This window comes from Silene latifolia, chromosome X (assembly GCF_048544455.1).
Source record: "Silene latifolia isolate original U9 population chromosome X, ASM4854445v1, whole genome shotgun sequence".
Lineage (NCBI taxonomy): Eukaryota > Viridiplantae > Streptophyta > Magnoliopsida > Caryophyllales > Caryophyllaceae > Silene > Silene latifolia.
In genome coordinates, this window is record NC_133537.1 from 110,255,718 (window position 1) to 110,274,867 (window position 19,150).

The window sequence follows — 19,150 nt, forward strand, 5'->3', positions numbered from 1 at the left end:
ACTGTCACAAGTCGTTCCGCGTACCAAACATGCGGCCCAATCATGACCGGGTGGTTTGCGGGAGGTGCACAAATGAGGTATCTACATATGTTAAACCTTCGTTGAATGCCAGGGGAGAAATTCGACATTTTGCCCTTATCAGACGGTCTTATGCTGACGATATAAGCACCTGTTTGGGCTCAAACTGAGCCACCTTGCTTACAATAGACCTTCACGGTAGCTTAGGTCGTCCTAGGGCGTGATCGAGTCACGTTTCATTGTTGTGGCCGCAATTTGAATTTTTGACCCGTTTGCGCTCAATTTGGCATGAAATTGCCTTTTGAACTGCGTAAAATGCCCGGTTGTGACAGGGGGATACTTTTTGTTGTTTATGTTTTTTTTTTGCAGACCTTGTGTTGGCATGAGGGTGTTGGTTTTTTTTTTGCTGTCGCTTTGACTTGTCTTTTGCTTGAAAAGAAGGGTGAGTCGTCTTTTTTGTTGTGTTTTTTTTTATGCTGGATGGGATTGGGCTGGTTTGCCCTTGTTGTTGTTTTCTTTTGTTTTGTATTTGCAGGTGATTTTTGTTTTTGGGATTTTGTCTGTTTTGTGCCGTCGTAATGCCGAAATTTCAACTGACGTTGTTTTTGTTTTGGTTTCAGGTGGGTGTTCGGGGGCTGTTTGCCACGCTGGGTCCGAGGCTGAGGCGTTGGAGGAGGAGGTAGATCCAGGAGGGGGAGAGACGGTTGTCGTCCCGTCTTCGTCCAGTTGTGTTTCTTCCTGGTGGCCTTTAATCACATGTTGATCATCGGCCGCTGTCTGCAGAGAGTTGGACGTCTGATGATTGGGCTCAACATCAGGGCGTCGCACTGTGTTGCGACTGTCAATCATTACTAAATTCTGATAATTGGGTTCAACATCAGTGCGACATCCTATGTTGTGGCTTTCACTCATTGCTGAGTTCTGATGATTGGGATTCAACATCCGGGTGATGCAATGTGTCACGATTCCTGATCGTCATGTCATCTAAAATCTGTCAGACATTGTTTTCCTTTTTTTGTTACGGAGTAGAAAAGAGGGGTTATCGTCATGGTAACCACCTTTTCTTCTGCTATTAATCCTTTTCTTTTCATGTTGTTCCCTTTCTTTTCTAGTTAGAAGGACGAGGAGTGTTTAGTTCGGTAGGTGGCGGATACCCCCCGTTCATTGTTTAGGCGAGTGTCTGTATGATAAGTATTTGTGTCGGACTCTTTTTCTATGGCCAGTCGTTTGTATCAAATGTGTGTTAATGTATTTTGCGAGAGGCGGTTTGTATATATGTGTTTTTGGTTTGTAGTTTGTTTGTGCTGAGGTTTCTTTTGTGTTATGTTTCGGAGAAGCACGGTCAAGGACTGATTCCCTATTTGCTTCGGTATTTGCTCCTGCATCGTTAGTGTAGAAGACAGGCAACAGGTAGCACATACGCATACACGTAAATACGCAAAGTATTTGTTGAAAACAAAATAACCACGATGACTCGAAGTTAAAATTTGAAATTCCTTTTTTGAAAATGAATTTTGAAAATTCCGCGACAAGACGTCACAGTTGGATTCTTAAAATGGAATTGTTTTGAAATTTTGAGAAATTAATTTGTGTTTGAATTAAATTAAATCGCATCGAATTTTGCCAAATTTGATTTGCAACTAAAAAATTAAAACTCAAACCGTCATGGATGAATTTAAAAAAGTTTTTTTGTAAGTGTGTTGATTTTGATTTTTGCGAGATTAAGACTCGAATTTGCAAAAGTGTTTTGCGAAAAATTGATGTCATGTTATAATTTTGCGGAAATGCGATTTTTTTTTGAAATTTTCGACTGACAAAATTTTCGACTGACATGGAAATGATCTGTCGCAGATCGAGGCGACTAGCCCTTCCCCCCTAAAAAAATATGAGAAAAACCGTATGTTTAAAGCTGCGTCCTAAAAATCGTGTCGGATTTCGTAAGGCGTGAATCCAAAGAAATGTGAATGTGAGAAAACACAAAAAATTCTGGGTAAGCCTAAAGAGGCGCGAGCCCTAAGGCGAGAAAAGCGAGGTGTCAACTTGACAAGGACAAGTCAAGGTGCGGATTTTTAGAAGCAGCCCTAAGAGGCGCGAGCTACTCGGCGATGCAAGGGACCTCCCCCTTTTTTCGAAAAAAGGCGCTGATCATTTTGTATAAATAAGGAGTTTTGTGCTTCATTTTTTCATCATCCGAAACACAAAAAACATCTCTACGAAAACCTTCTCCTCTTCTTCCACAAAATAATTCATGGATACTTTTGAAAATAGGTTGTGACATTGGTGTCGGGATTTATCGCTTCCCGAGAAGTATCAACTCATTGTAATGGGAGTTAGTCAATTGTTGGTGCTTCGTCAAGTCAAGGTGCAACCCTCATTCCTTGGAGCATGCTCTCGTTTTTGGGATGCGAAACATCATGTTTTCATTTTCCCGAAATGTGAGATTTGCGCTCTTGCCGAATAGGTAGGTGCTATTGGAGGGTGGCCAAGTTGTACTCCGATGCTTCCTCCTACTCGGTTATGCTATAAGGATTAGTTTCGTTCCATGTTAGGCTTGTCGACGAGCCAAGTGAACTTCCTCCTTGCTCCTGATGGTGTTGATATGTTGTCTCTTATCAACATCTTTTTAAACCGCTTGGATGTCAATATTTCGGAGGTGGCTAGTAGAAGGGCTCTTGCCTTTTGCCTAGTGCTCGGTTATGCTATAAGGAGTAGTTTCGTTCCATGCTAGGCTTGTCGACGAGCCAAGTGAACTTCCTCCTTGCTCCTCATGGTGTTGATATGTTGTCTCTTATCAACATCTTTTCAAACCGCTTGGATGTCAATATTTCGGAGGTGGCTAGTAGAAGGGCTCTTGCCTTTTGTCTAGTGCATGTTTATCTCCTTGTCGATGCTTTAATGGAGGGATCAAGGTGGTATGGTAGCATGACCCGTGTTCATGTTGTTGATCAAATGGAGCACGGGTGGGATCTATCGTGGTTAGTGCACGGTGAGATTGTTCAAGCTTTGCATAAGAAGGGTTCTTGTGTAGAAGTCCCTTCGTTTGGATCCCCAAGGATCCTCCAAGTATGGCTTATGGGAGGCTAAGGTATGTTGAGCCTCCCATTGATGCTTGTTTTTTTTCCTATCGACATCTTACCATGAGGAAGAAATTGTATGCGGATAACTTTGCATGCCCCGAGGCCTTTTGGACCTCGAAATTGGTGGAGGAGGATGGTCCTCACATCCGTTGGGTGGTGCCATGGTGGCGCTTGAGATCCTTTACAGGGTTACCCGCTCCGGACTCTTGTTCTTGGTCTTTGATGGTTGTGGGATTAAAGGTTACTTCCTTCATTTATCCGGAAAGGGTCATGAGGCAAATGAGCCGTCAACAAAAGGTGCCCGCTCAAGATACTCTCGTCCAAGAGAGTGTATTCCAAAACTCCTAGGTTGTGAATGCTTTCGAGAGGTGGTGGGCCACTCGGCCAACTTGGGAGGTACCAAACCTCGATTTAACGACATGGGTGACTCCCGCTTATATCAAATGGTCAAGAGCCTCAACCTTGGAAGAAATGTCAAAGTTACGCAAGGATAAAGTCATCAACTTGAAGTATAGGGAGGCGGCTAAGGCAAATGCGCCTACCTTGAAGACTTTGGCGATAATGTGAGCCCGGATGTGATAAGGCCACCGAAGAAGAGGAGCTTGGGTCCCAAATAGGTGGTGAGCCGCGAGTGGGCTCGGCTTGGTCCGAGGATAGGGTTGTGTAAGAACCCTGGTGCCGTTGCCATTGTGGATCCGTTCCGAGGAGGAAGCCCATGCTAGGCAGGCTAGCATGAAGGACAAAGGGAAGATGCATCCCGAAGGCAAAGGCAAGGGTATAATGGAAGAGTGAAGACCTCCATTACCCGCTTTATTATTATGTTGTATTAGCATTTGTGTGTGTTTTTATTATGTTGTACTAGTAATGTGTCGTGTGTTTGTGCTAGTATTATTATGTATGATGTCTTAGTTGACGGTCTAGCTTGGCAAGTCTTGGACTTGTTTAGCTTTATTGTTGCCAAGTTTGTAATCCTTCTTATTATTAATTAAATAAGAGGATTGCTTGGGCTAAAAAAATGTTGTGAACATTTGTTGTTTCTTCCATCCATCTTGTAAAGGTAATTCGGTTTGAATTATCCTAAACCTTTGCACTGTTAGGTTCTTTTACCCACTTATTAGTCATTTCTAATGTAGATGTAAGTTACTAATTAATTTAGATGTGAAGAATCTAGTTGCATGCAAATAAAATAACAGTAAAAGGAGAAAACGATTTTTCCTTACATTTGAATGAGACGGAAATATGGGCACAAGGATGGACTCCTTCCAATCTTGTTCTTGTGCTATGAATATAAGGATGATCCTCCAAGTTTCAAGGTAGAAACTCTCCTTTTAGTTGCACCAAAGACTTATACTTAACACTAATATAATTACTAAATAGGTAAAATATATTAGTATGCTTAAAATTTATTCTAATAATATTATTATTACTACACTAGTAATGTTTTGTGATATTAGAATTTTCTAGAACAAAATTTAAGCATAAAACTATTTTATGATGATAGAGAAGGAGAGATTTTGAGCATAAGAATTAAGTAGAATAATAAGAGAACTTATTCTCATTTTATGGGAGAGGGGGTGACCGGTTTTTGATACATGGGGAAGGGAATGGCTTTTGCTTTTTATCTTATCAAAACAATAGACTAGGTTTTAGGTAATTAGGTGTAATGACTATGTTTAACAATTAAAATAATCAACTACACACAAACCTAAATCACTGCCCATAAAACCGGCTCCCTTACATAAAATGGACTTCCATTTTATTTTTGTAATTTGTCAAATGTAATATTGTAGGTCATGTGACATGTAACATGTTATTAGACATTTTAATGCATATTTAACAAATTAAATACCATTCTAAATCAAATAAATTACATTTAACAAGTTAACAAGTAATTCCCAATTACATGTATAAAAATGGGTCACATTAAGTCTCGTTAATATAATCTACAACATTTTGAAATTATGATTAACAAATTGTTCTTATCTCAAATGTTTTATAAACATTAATCAATTTTAGTAATATAATATATTAATTATTAAATTGAATCTTATTTAATCACATTACAATAAGATATATAACTCTCACTTATTGATAAAAAATTTGTTCAATTTAAGGATTTAATTAATCTGTATCGGCATACAATTAATTAACTTATCAGTTAAGGGAATTGTCCTATATGAGTGACCTTAAGGGATCAACTGATCACCACCGTCAAACGACAGTAACGTCAAACTCTAGTCAGCCAATCGTTACCGATTAATGTTGATCAGTTGACAATATATCGAATCATCCCTTGTGTATTCTTAATATGAGATTTAAATATGTGATCGCACTCTTGTTAAGGACACACACTCCAACAATCTCCCACTTGTCCGAGACAAATGTGCGTCACCAATTCTCTTGTCCTATTACATCTCCCACTCAATGCAAGGTGTCTTTCAGGTCGTACTTGCTAGTGATCATATCGAGAGTGGTTTCCACGATCTGGAGAATAACTGATTGACCGGAATTATCTACCATAGATACCTTCCGAGCGTGGCCACGCATTTCCAGTTCATTACTCCTCGAGTGGCCCTGAGATATTGTTATAACCCTGACAAGGGGTGGACAATTACTATCGCACTTATTCCCTTCGACTAGCCACAACCATCATAACCCAAAATATGCCCATTTAACCCCATTTACGAAGGTCGTAGTAACATAAATCAAAGTTAATCTGAACCCGTGCCACCTTAGGCGAACAGTCTTTAGTCAAAAGAATCGACTCATTAGAATACTATAGTAGCTCTCACCACGACCAGGCTATATAAATTTGCCAGAACTCTATAAGCGGTCATAAGGCCCGACAAGGTGTTTCCTAATGATCGCCTATGTGATCGACTAGTCATCTCACATGACTCCATGGCACTTGAACTTGCCATCAATCGCATCACACTCTAGTCACTTCGAGACGTCACCTCATGTAAGTGACTATGGGCGAATACGATGCTAATCCGTGTTCACTTTAACGGGGTTCAATTGTCTCTACAACCCGTTTGGATGTAACAAAGTATAAGGTGAGTTAATAATAACTCAAACGACGAATGTTGACATCACATTCGGGTAGTCAATACCATATTACAACCTCGTGATGTATATCGTAAGTGTGTAAACACTAGTCGATTGCAATAGAAGTTTAACATACCATGTGTCCATGTGTTCATACTTCTTGTATTGCACTTTCCTTTATATTCATGTTATCTCTCATAGCATGAACCTTACCAAGTACACATCTAGGTTCCCAACCTAGGTTTAGGTTCTTTATCTTGAAAGAACTTTCTTGTTGTTTATCTCATAACCAACGAATTGTGGTGGGTGAAATAACGTGCACTGGTCAAGTGTTCTACCAACTCGCAATGCACTAGGTATACGTTTTGTAGTGTCTTGCAACAATTGTCAAGATGATTAGCCTAGCATGTAACACCCTGTGGACAAGGCCCTCGGGAACTGCGTCAGCGGGATCCACACTAGGCATAATCGACTCGAGGTTCTTTCGAATCGAATTAAGACAAATTAGAGTCGCCACCAAGTTTTTTGGGAACTTGGAACCGTTCAATTCAACTTTACACCTTTCATCGAAAAGCATAAAGCCAATCGACTACGAGTGATTAAAGATAAAGACTTGTACCCTATATCACTCGATTTGAATGACTCTCGTAATCCAATGGTATTTAGACGGATCCAAAAACCAAAGATCTTGAGTAAGGGGTGAGGGTACGTGTTAGGAAGCTCATAAGGACACCTACCCCGCCCGTCGATAACGGCCTCTACTAAGTCAAATATCGGATTTCAAACAAGGTCATAGCTACTACGATATATGATATGCAAACATCGTTTTCCAAACCCTAACATGTGAAGTTTCTATGTCGATTTAGATGCAACTAAACTAACTTTGTCAAAGTTGTAATTTAGCATGTGGGTTGATTGATCTAACAACATATAAACGAAACAAATAAGGCTTGATGGGAATGGGGGAGCCGTTGGGATCTACCCTATTACAACCCAGGCATTTCATGCCGACACAACGATAAATTAAAGATACAACTCGATCTAAAATACAACGCTATACACAAAACCGTACACGACACATTACACGGCCAACTCGGCCTAGGGAACCGTGCACAAAGGGGCGGCCCACGGCTTACATGACTCACGGCCTTGGGTCACTCCTCGTAATGTGTGCTTTCACTTAATCTCATCGAATTAGACATAGGGCTATGCACCAAAGCATGCATTAGCATAAATCGGGCCATGTTGCTTTAAACAACATGCGATTTACTACGCTCTTACATGCATTAGGGCACAACCATCTAACCAAACAAGACTAAGGTTTTTAGAAATCATTTGACTCGATAAAAGAAAGCTAACTTGAAAATTACAACTCAACAAACAAACGATAAATTACAAGCGACAAAACAATAAAGAACAAACGATGTAAAACAAACGAAACAAGAAAGACCAAAGGACACGGCCAAGCCTCACGGCCTAAAGCCATGTCCAACCCTAGGTCCTAGGTCAGGTTCATTAGTTAGATCAATTGATTGCAAAACAAGTTCGAAAGCGGGCTAGAAAACAAGTTAGAAACGACGTTGATCGATTGAAACGATGTCTTGCAAATGAGTATTCTACACGGCCTAAAGGGGTCAAATTAGGTCAAGTTTGCTAATTAAATTAACTCATCGAATGTTAATAATAAAGTGCTAATCACGCACTCTTATACTAGCGAGAAATTAGGTGAAAGAGAGAGAGATGTATTCAATTAAGTTACAGAATTGTTAGTTGATTTTTAAAGTTACGTCGATGTACCCTAATGTGTCTAATTAGGTTATTAAATTGATCTAATGTCATCTAAATGAGTTATATGTTAACAATCAGAGGTCATACTAACATGTGACGGGTCCTAAGGTGGGTCGAATCACATGAGAGAAGAGAGGGGTCAAAAGCGAAGAGCGAAGTCAGAATTTGTTTTATTAATGCCCTACCTTGAACACGAGGATATGTAAATGAGACGGGGGTGTACGACCGACTGATGTAGTGGTTTCTTTCCCATCTCAAGTCAACGCGGGTGTTCATGGTGGTACTTTAACTCATACTCGGACTAAACTAGTTTCGTAGTTAATTAAAAAAACGATAAACAAAAAAAACGATAACAAACAAAAACAAACTATAAAAAACAAACATAAAAAACAAAATAAAAGGGAGAAAGAAGAGGATTTGATGCACCCTCAACCTACATGTATCGTTGACACCGTCTTGGGTCGTAATCGATGGTAGATTTTATCTCGAGAGGCCGTCGTCGACGAAGAAACAAAGCAAACAACACGTTTTTATCGAATCTGGACAGCAACTTTCAAACAGCGATTTCTCTCTCGTTTCACGATGAAAATTCGATTTAAAAGATGTTTTGAAAACTAGAAAGAGAGGAGAACAGAGATCTTAAAACAATCCCTGCTCGTTTTGAGTTATTGGGCACGAAAAACGAGCACAAACAGAACTGGACAGACAGGAAAAGCCGCGAAAACAGAGTGTATAACACTCTGTTTTTCGAGGGAATTCGTGTACTCTCAAGGGCAATTTGGCTCGTAAATCTTTGTCTAATGTGTAGATGGATGTTGTATGGTTAATTAGGAACAAGAAACTCGAATTTCAATGGATGTTTGAAGGAGGAACGAATTGTATTTCGAAGAGGACACACAAACTGTTCCAGTTTGCAAGTCGGTTTTGTGAAGGGTTTTTGAGAGGCAATTAGGGTTTGTTTCTGGAGTTTAAAGCTTGTAAGTGACGGTTGTATGTATGGAGAACTTAGAGGAATGAATGTATGGTAAAGGGGGGGTATTTATAAGGAGTTAAAGTAGGGTAAACAGGGGGAGAGGCAGACAGGCCTGTTCGCGCATAGCTGCTGTCCAGCAGCTTTTGTGAGGGTTTGAGAGGCTTTGTGACGGGTTTTCTTGGTGGCTAAGGTAAGGTAATATGGGTAGGATACTAGGGTATGGTTTAGGGTTAATGGGCACGGGTTTTGCAGGTGTTTGGAGCGGGTTTTGGACTCGGGTTTTGGACTCGGGTTTGAGGTGAACGAAAACATGGGGCTGTTTGTGTCGTGTTGTTTGGGGCCTGTTTTGGAGTGTTGGAGACGGGTTTTGTGGAGGGGTTTCATGGTGGGTTTGGACGTGGGAATGGTGGGTAGTGTGGAGTACGGGTTGGTGGTGATGGGTTGCGGGTTTGTACCAAGTTTGGAGCAAAACAAACGGGCTATGTTGAACACGGGTTGGGAAGGAGTTGGGCTATGTTGGGGGGGCTTGGGACGAGATTTGGGATGTGGATAAGGGGGTTCGAACTGGGGTTGGATGTGTAGAGGCTTAGGTTGGTGAGTGTACTCGAGATTCGTGCCAATTCGTAAAGAAAACGGGCTCAAAAACCGAGCTATAATCGAGCTCCAAAACGCGTGTTTAAAACGAGTTTTTTTCGATTTTTAAATCGATTTTTCAAATCGATTAACACATTAAAATAAATGATTTTTCAAATCAAATACACTCATAAAATGATTTTTCAAATCAAAAATTTATTTTATTTTCAATAAAATAAACTTGAGAAAATAAATTCAAAATAAAAATAAAATGAATTCACCTTAAAAAAAGCTTTAATTTAAATATCATTTAAATTAAAATACTCCGTCGACAACGCTCATTCTACATCGTAAAACGAACCCAAATAATGACAATGACAACTAATAAATACATGTGTCCTATAATCATCGGGTGTTTGTCGGGTTCTCTATAAATTCCAATATCGACGGATACGGGTTCCTACAGAGCCCCCACTTTGACTGAGGCTTGGACAAGGCGAAAGTCAAAGTATACCCCAGGTCCCTCTCGACCTGAGGATTCTTCGGGTTGTTTATAGTCCATTAGACTTGCGTATATAAGCTCGCCAGCCATAAGAAGAGATCATACCTGAAGCTTCGTTGGGGATTGACTCTTGCTTCTGTTGTGTCAAATTATCGTCATTGGTCGTCGACCCATAAATTGCATATATGGTGGATTGAGCCTTATCCTTAGGCGCCTACGTATCCGTTTCTGATGGAATCAAACCCGCGTCGTAGTTCGGCAACTGCTGACACATGCCCAAAGTTTATCATCTGCTGGCATTTGTCCAAAATTCATTATCTGTTGACATTTGCCCAAAATTTATCATCTGCTGGCGCTTGTCCGAATGGGACGGGTCTTTCCAAGGAAGTTGCCGCCACTTTCATCATTTGCTTTCAGCTACGGAATTCTTCTATTTCATACTCTTGTATTGAATTGAATTCTTGGTGGATGTCATCCTTTACATCTTGATAATGGTCTCTGAAGCCAACGGCTCGTGAGCTCTGATTTGTAATGGCTCTAAAGTCAAAGACTTTAGAGCCCCCAGTTGAATCATATCCTGCTATATTTGAAACACAAAAACGTACTAGCAATAATCATCACATACGCACATTTGGATCATCGATCATAAAATTGGATTATTTGAAAGATTGGGTCATCGACCCGACAATTGAATTAGAAAATTTTGAATAATTGGGCCATCGACCCGAAGTTTAAATTTGACATCACTTGGTATGTTGGGCCATCGACCCTTCGAAAATTGAATTTGAAATTTTGAATGATTGGGCCATCGACCCGAAAAGATTCTACTACTTGGATCGTCTATCCATGATTCGCAAAAAGTTTTTGAAATGTTGAAATTTTGAAATTTTTTGAAATCGAACCTTGATGGGTGAGCATGAAATACGACTCAGACACTCCGTATGACCCGTAAATAACGTGGGCGTAGCCCGCTACCGTAAAAAAAAAGGAAAATAAAACCGTAAGTGTGCACGAGTTTAAATTCAAGTATTGACTTGTTGGGGGTAGAAATGTAAATTGGCCATTCTGGTGCCAAAAGATGGCAAATGGGAATCACAAGGTCGTCGAACTTGGGACGGAGATATCGTATGGCATGGGCGTGCTCCCGAGGGCACATGGGAATCAAGATCACTTGGCATTGACAAGGTGGATTAAACTCACAGAGCAACAACGTTGGCTTCGCCTTGCGGACACTAAACAAAGATCGATTTTATGAGAACAGTTGGACATCACACATCACTCTTGTTGGGAACATTCATCCTTTGTTCTCCTCGCCTCCTTTCTTTTCAGCGAGTTTTCATCATTTCTTGCCACCGCCTTCTTTCTTTTCAGCGGGCTTTTACTATTTTCTTCCACGCCTTCTTTCTTTTCAGCGGGTTTTTCATATTTTCTGTTCCCAACAAAAACCCACATCTATCTGACTCAACATCTTTGCCTAAACCGTTAGATAAAGCTCATTCTGAGACTTGATACTATTCATCTGAACCTATATCCTTATCCTAGTCTACATCGAGTGTTAAGACCGACTCAAACAAAGGTGGCTTCATTTGGACTTGGTTAGGACCCGTAAGAAACCGACAAGATGACAACTTGGTTGATGAGTGGATTGAATCCCTTATTCTGAAGGACTGCCTACGTATTCGCGTGGAGCGAAATCAAATCCGACGTAGTTCGATCAAGGTGCATAAACATGGCATTTTGATTGTGTGTACACACTCAAAGGTTTCACCTAAGGTATCATGTCGTATCCCATTCTAGCCTGTAAGGTACCGTTTTATCCCGTGTCTAGGGTTGGTACAAAAGGTTTTGATTCTTTGGGATGTGGAGCTTGGTAAAAATAGGTTCGTAAGGTAAACCATCATTCTGAAGGTTCGTTTTGTGGTGCTGAGGCCAAGTGCTATGGCTTATAACGTGGTTGGAAATGGTGTCTCAGGTTTGATGAAACCCGAGTACAAGTGGGTAGGAAAACGATGTGGGTTCAAATTTCCATGTCTGGATCCTAAAGGCTGGGTGTAACAACACAAGCGGAATGATTCTCAAAATTCCCGACTATCCTCAGAATCGCCTCGGGAAGGACTTAGAGGGTAAAGAGGTTGCTACTTACGCTTTTGGGCTTCGCCCATTGAACTTCAACTATGGGTACTTGACTTGACTTCGGGCTTCCGTAACTTCGACATTCAACCAAAAGCGTTCGTAATAACTTCAACATCTTTTTCCTTTTTCTTTTCTTTCATCCCTTTTCTTTTTTCATTTTTTATTTTTTTTCTTTTGCTTTTTTTTTCGTCCTTTTTTTTTCTCATCTTTTCCTTCTTTTTCATCTTTTTTTTTTCTTCTCTTCTTGAAAATGGTCTTCTATTCATTCTCTTAGTCATAAATGGATACACCTTGAAAACTGGGCTCCGCCAACTAATTTGGGTAAGAACTAACAATTCCTTGTTAGAACGGGTTGATATCTTCTCTCTTCGAGATGGGATGATTTTGTTGGGGAAAAGGCTTGCCTTTCATCATCGATAGGGGAAGCAAGGAGCTAGTCCGGGTTCGTCATAGAATCATCTAAAAGCTTGTCACAAACATTGGTTCAGATGGAGGTTTTCTACCGCCAGACATGGAATAGGTAAAGGAAACATAAACGGGATCCTAAAGTATCCTTACATTTTGAAACGGGACATATTTCTACCCCAGGGATGCCTTTGAGTGTGTTGTGCATTTAATCATGCTTCCAGAATGATTGAGGATTGGAAACAAGACACATTTGGAAATGAAACTGCAACTTTTTATTGGAATGTCAAATGCTTAACAGACACGAAGGAACGTTGCCTAGGACACACCCTAGGACATCGCGGAACAAACGACTCAAATTCAAGAAAGGAAAGTCCTAGACTCGACTTGACTAAGATAAGAAAACAGATCCCGACTCATAATTTTCAAATCTGGTCTTGAGCTTTCTCTTGTTCAGCTATCAGCTTAGATGCTCGGTTCTAGTCCTTGATCCCTTTGATGGTCTGCCTCCATCCCGAGGTAGTCCTCTGAGGATCTACGCCAGTGATAAAGGTTGGTGAACCGAATTGTCTTTTATTAACTTTGTTAACGAGAGGAGTACATTCTAGAGCAAGACTCCCGACTTGACTTTCATTCTTCGGGTTTGGCAAGAATTCAAAGCAATCCACAAATATTTTCCCGATACACACCCCTTTCAAGTTACATGGGCGGATAAGATGGGAATAATCGACATTGTCTTCGACAGAAACAAAGTTGGCGTGATCGCCAAATGGATTGGTCATGTTATTGGGTTTAACAGTTGGGATCGGGAGTGTTCCATTCTCGATCATGTCTTGAATTTCGTGCTTTAGTCGATAGCACCTTTCAGTATCATGGCCTTTCCCTTGGTGAAAGGCACAATAGGCATTTGGTTTATACCATTTACCTTGTTGATCAGCGGGAGGCTCCGGAGTTGGACCAATAGGCTTCAGCTTTCCTTGGGCTATGAGCCTTTGGAGAGCGTATGTATAAGTGCATCCGATATCGGTGAATGCCCTAGGTGTTTGGCGCTGCGACTTCTTCGATTGCCCTTCTAAGAGATTGATGGCTTCATCAATATGGGCCGTTGCTGGGGCCTTGCCCTTAGACGATGAGGCCCCTTGGTACCCTTTCGGCTTTTCAGCCTCTGCCCTTATGACATCATCTTCTACCTTTATCCCGATTCTTATCAATTCTTTGAAAGAGCCAAAATTATGGTATTTCAGAGCATTACGGTAAACAGGTCGTAGATTCTTTACGAACTTATCTACCATTTCAACTTCATCAGGCTTCTTGGCTAATTTCACGCTTTCAGCGCGCCATCTTGCAAGGAATTCAGTAAAACCTTCTTTTTCTTTCTGTGTCATAACCTCCAGCGTTCTTATATTGGTTCGAATCTCGACATTGTCAGCATATAGCTTACAAAACTCCATTGTGACATCTTCGAAAGTAGGGAAGTTCTTTAGGTCCATATTGTAGAACCACGCCTTCGGGTGTTCATCCAGAGATTGAGCGAAAATTTCAGAGAGCATGTCAGCAGGTACTCCCTTCAGTGCTAAGTACCCTTTATAGGCCTTAACATGGTGGACTGGATCTTCTGTGCCCTTAAACTTTGGGATATCAGTGAGTACCATGTTTGTAGGCAACTTATCGAATCGGGGCATAGGCCCTAGCATTTTCGTAGTGGATGTTCTTCCCCTGGGAGAGTTTCAGACGGTCTTCAATGAATTTGAACCGTTTCTCCAGATCAGTCAGAGGTGGGGTAGATGAAGAGGAATCTTCACCCAGCTTGGATTCGATCGCATCCATTCTGGTCATCATGAGGTTCACGGCCTCAGTGAGTTTGTTAACAGCGTCTTCCATTGCTTGAAGTCGGGTTTTTGGCGGCCTTTCTACAAGAAAACCCCGAACTGAGTCAATATTCAAATGTAAGAGCCCCTGCACACTTAAGGACATGACACCAACTTGACTTAAACAAAGACTCGACTTGAGACTGACTAACCAAAAGGTTCGACTCACGGTTGGATTTAGACCTCGATTCATTTTAGACTCGACAAAACGACATGACTCAAGCTGTCATAGCTCGATTCTAAACTGGACTCGGTGTGACTAAACCCGTGATTGGACCAACATAGTCCTTAGGTTCGAGTGAAACGTCCTAAAGGGCCTAGCTTGGACGTTTCTGTGGACTATCCTAGACCAAATGGTCGACCAACATGACTCAAAGCCCAAGAGGTGAGCTTGGGTAACCCAACAGGGTCGTGTTCTAAACTCTTGGAACGAAAAAAAACGCCTGGCCTAACACGGCCATGACCCGGACACGACTCGACGCATTTCATGCTTGGTTAAGGTTCAATAAATATTTTGGATTGAATTTGAAAAAAACGAAGGATCGATTTGAAAATGAGATTTGAAATGGGCAGCATGCCGGCTATAAAAGCTCATTTTGGCCGTAATTTCTAGTCCTATTTGGGCAGCATTCCGCGTTTTTTAAAACCATGCTATTTTGAAAGTAAGGTGTTCAAAAGTTCGGTTTTGAAAAGGACATGGAAAATTTTGAAAAGACTCGGGAAAACACCTTGCACATTGTCATTCTCATGTTATAAGGATGTATGCTCTTAGACATCTCTAAGTCTCGGCAAGTCTTCTACAAGAAGGTCTATGCCCTCCATCCTTTTGCGGTATTATAGAGAAAGGGCCTTTAGGTAGAGTACCGAGAAGACAATACCCACCATCAAGAACCACGCGAGGCGGAGCGGAAGCAAGCAATGTGTGAGTTCCTGGCATAGTGGGACGTCGCCCCCCACGCATCACAAAGAAACGCTGGGACGGCCCGGGAAAGTCCTTAAGGGTTTATGCATGAATCGTAGCACTATGAGTAATGTTTTACTTTCCAATACTTTCTTTTCAAGTTTCACCTCGGAGGAAAAGACCCTAGAAACAAAGTGTAACTAGTCCTCTTTTCCCCAGCGGAGTCCCAAACTGTGGACAACGCCCGCGGGAACTGCGTACGCGGGATCCACACTAGGCATAATCGACTCGAGGTTCTTTCGAATCGAATTAAGACAAATTAGAGTCGCCACCAAGTTTTTTGGGAACTTGGAACCGTTCAAGTCAACTTTACACCTTTCATCGAAAAGCATAAAGCCAATCGACTACGAGTGATTAAAGATAAAGACTTGTACCCTATATCACTCGATTTGAATGACTCTCGTAATCCAATGGTATTTAGACGGATCCACAAACCATAGATCTTGAGTAAGGGGTGAGGGTACGTGTTAGGAAGCCCATAAGGACACCTAACCCCGCCCGTCGATAACGGCCTCTACTAAGTCAAATATCGGATTTCAAACAAGGTCATAGCTACTACGATATATGATATGCAAACATCGTTTTCAAAACCCTAACATGTGAAGTTTCTATGTCGATTTAGATGCAACTAAACTAACTTTGTCAAAGTTGTAATTTAGCATGTGGGTTGATTGATCTAACAACATATAAACGAAACAAACAAGGCTTGATGGGAATGGGGGAGCCGTTGGGATCTACCCTATTACAACCCATGCATTTCATGCCGAGACAACGATAAATTAAAGATACAACTCGATCTAAAATACAACGCTATACACAAAACCGTACACGACACATTACACGGCCAACTCGGCCTAGGGAACCGTGCACAAAGGGGCGGCCCACGGCTTACATGACTCACGGCCTTGGGTCACTCCTTGTAATGTGTGCTTTCACTTAATCTCATCGAATTAGACATAGGGATACGCACCAAAGCATGCATTAGCATAAATCGGGCCATGTTGCCTTAAACAACATGCGATTTACTACGCTCTTACATGCATTAGGGCACAACCATCTAACCAAACAAGACTAAGGTTTTTAGAAATCATTTGACTCGATAAAAGAAAGCTAACTTGAAAATTACAACTCAACAAACAAACGATAAATTACAAGCGACAAAATAATAAAGAACAAACGATGTAAAACAAACGAAACAAGAAAGACCAAAGGACACGGCCAAGCCTCACGGCCTAAAGCCACGTCCAACCCTAGGTCCTAGGTCAGGTTCATTAGTTAGATCAATTGATTGCGAAACAAGTTCGAAAGCGGGCTAGAAAACAAGTTAGAAACGACGTTGATCGATTGAAACGATGTCTTGCAAATGAGTATTCTACACGGCCTAAAGGGGTCAAATTAGGTCAAGTTTGCTAATTAAATTAACTCATCGAATGTTAATAAGAAAGTGCTAATCACGCACTCTTATACTAGCGAGAAATTAGGTGATAGAGAGAGAGATGTATTCAATTAAGTTACAGAATTGTTAGTTGATTTTTAAAGCTACGTCGATGTACCCTAATGTGTCTAATTAGGTTATTAAATTGATCTAATGTCATCTAAATGAGTTATATGTTAACAATCAGAGGTCATACTAACATGTGACGGGTCCTAAGGTGGGTCGAATCACACGAGAGAAGAGAGGGGTCAAAAGCGAAGAGCGAAGTCAGAATTTGTTTTATTAATGCCCTACCTTGAACACGAGGATATGTAAATGAGACGGGGGTGTACGACCGACTGATGTAGCGGTTTCTTTCCCATCTCAAGTCAACGCGGGTGTTCATGGTGGTACTTTAACTCATACTCGGACTAAACTAGTTTCGTAGTTAATTAAAAAAAACGATAAACAAAAAAAAACGATAAGAAACAAAAACAAACTATAAAAAACAAACATAAAAAACGAAATAAAAGGGAGAAAGAAGAGGATTTGATGCACCCTCAACCTACATGTATCGTTGACACCGTCTTGGGTCGTAATCGATGGTAGATTTTATCTCGAGAGGCCGTCGTCGACGAAGAAACAAAGCAAACAACACGTTTTTATCGAATCTGGACAGCAACTTTCAAACAGCGATTTCTCTCTCGTTTCACGATGAAAATTCGATTTAAAAGATGTTTTGAAAACTAGAAAGAGAGGAGAACAGAGATCTTAAAACAATCCCTGCTCGTTTTGAGTTATTGGGCACGAAAAATGAGCACAAACAGAACTGGACAGACAGGAAAAGCCGCGAAAACAGAGTGTATAACACTCTGTTTTTCGAGGGAATTCGTGTACTCTCAAGGGCAATTTGGCTCGTAAATCTTTGTCTAATGTGTAGATGGATGTTGTATGGTTAATTAGGAACAAGAAACTCGAATTTTAATGGATGTTTGAAGGAGGAACGAATTGTATTTCGAAGAGGACACACAAACTGTTCCAGTTTGCAAGTCGGTTTTGTGAAGGGTTTTTGAGAGGCAATTAGGGTTTGTTTCTGGAGTTTAAAGCTTGTAAGTGACGGTTGTATGTATAGAGAACTTAGAGGAATGAATGTATGGTAAAGGGGGGGTATTTATAAGGAGTTAAAGTAGGGTAAAAAGGGGGAGAGGCAGACGGGCCTGTTCGCGCATAGCTGCTGTCCAGCAGCTTTTGTGAGGGTTTGAGAGGCTTTGTGACGGGTTTTCTTGGTGGTTAAGGTAAGGTAATATGGGTAGGATACTAGGGTATGGTTTAGGGTTAATGGGCACGGGTTTTGCAGGTGTTTGGAGCGGGTTTTGGACTCGGGTTTGAGCTGAACGAAAACAGGGGGCTGTTTGTGTCGTGTTGTTTGGGGCCTGTTTTGTAGTGTTGGAGACGGGTTTTGTGTAGGGGTTTCATGGTGGGTTTGGACGTGGGAATGGTGGGTAGTGTGGAGTACGGGTTGGTGGTGATGGGTTGCGGGTTTGGACCAAGTTTGGAGCAAAACAAACGGGCTATGTTGAACACGGGTTGGGAAGGAGTTGGGCTATGTTGGGGGGCTTGGGACGAGATTTGGGATGTGGATAAGGGGGTTTGAACTGGGGTTGGATGGGTAGAGGCTTAGTTTGGTTAGTGTACTCGAGATTCGTGCCAATTCGTAAAGAAAACGGGCTCAAAAACCGAGCTATAATCGAGCTCCAAAACGCATGTTTAAAACGAGTTTTTTTCGATTTTTAAATCGATTTTTCAAAACGATTAACACATTAAAATAAATGATTTTTCAAATAAAATACACTCATAAAATGATTTTTCAAATCAAAAATTTATTTTATTTTCAATAAAATAAACTTGAGAAAATAAATTCAAAATAAAAATAAAATGAATTCACCTTAAAAAAAGCTTTAATTTAAATATCATTTAAATTAAAATACTCCGTCGACAACGCTCATTCTACATCGTAAAACAAACCCAAATAATGACAATGACAACTAATAAATACATGTGTCCTATCATCATCGGGTGTTTGTCGGGTTCTCTATAAATTCCAATATCGACGGATACGGGTTCCTACACACCCCATGTTAATTGAAGAGGTCTAGTGATAGGCTTAATGACTAGTGCTTAAAGGGATTGGAAGTATTACTCATATCAACAAAGTGCACTTTCTTTTATGGTCATCCATGCGAAAGAACTCTACAGTTAAGCGTGCTTGGCTGAGAGTAGTCTTAGGGATGGGTGACCTCCTGGGAAGGTTCCTGGGATGCACATGAGTGAGGACAAAATGCTCTATAAAGGACCCGTGTTGATCTGTGGGCCATGTACACAGCCTGGTG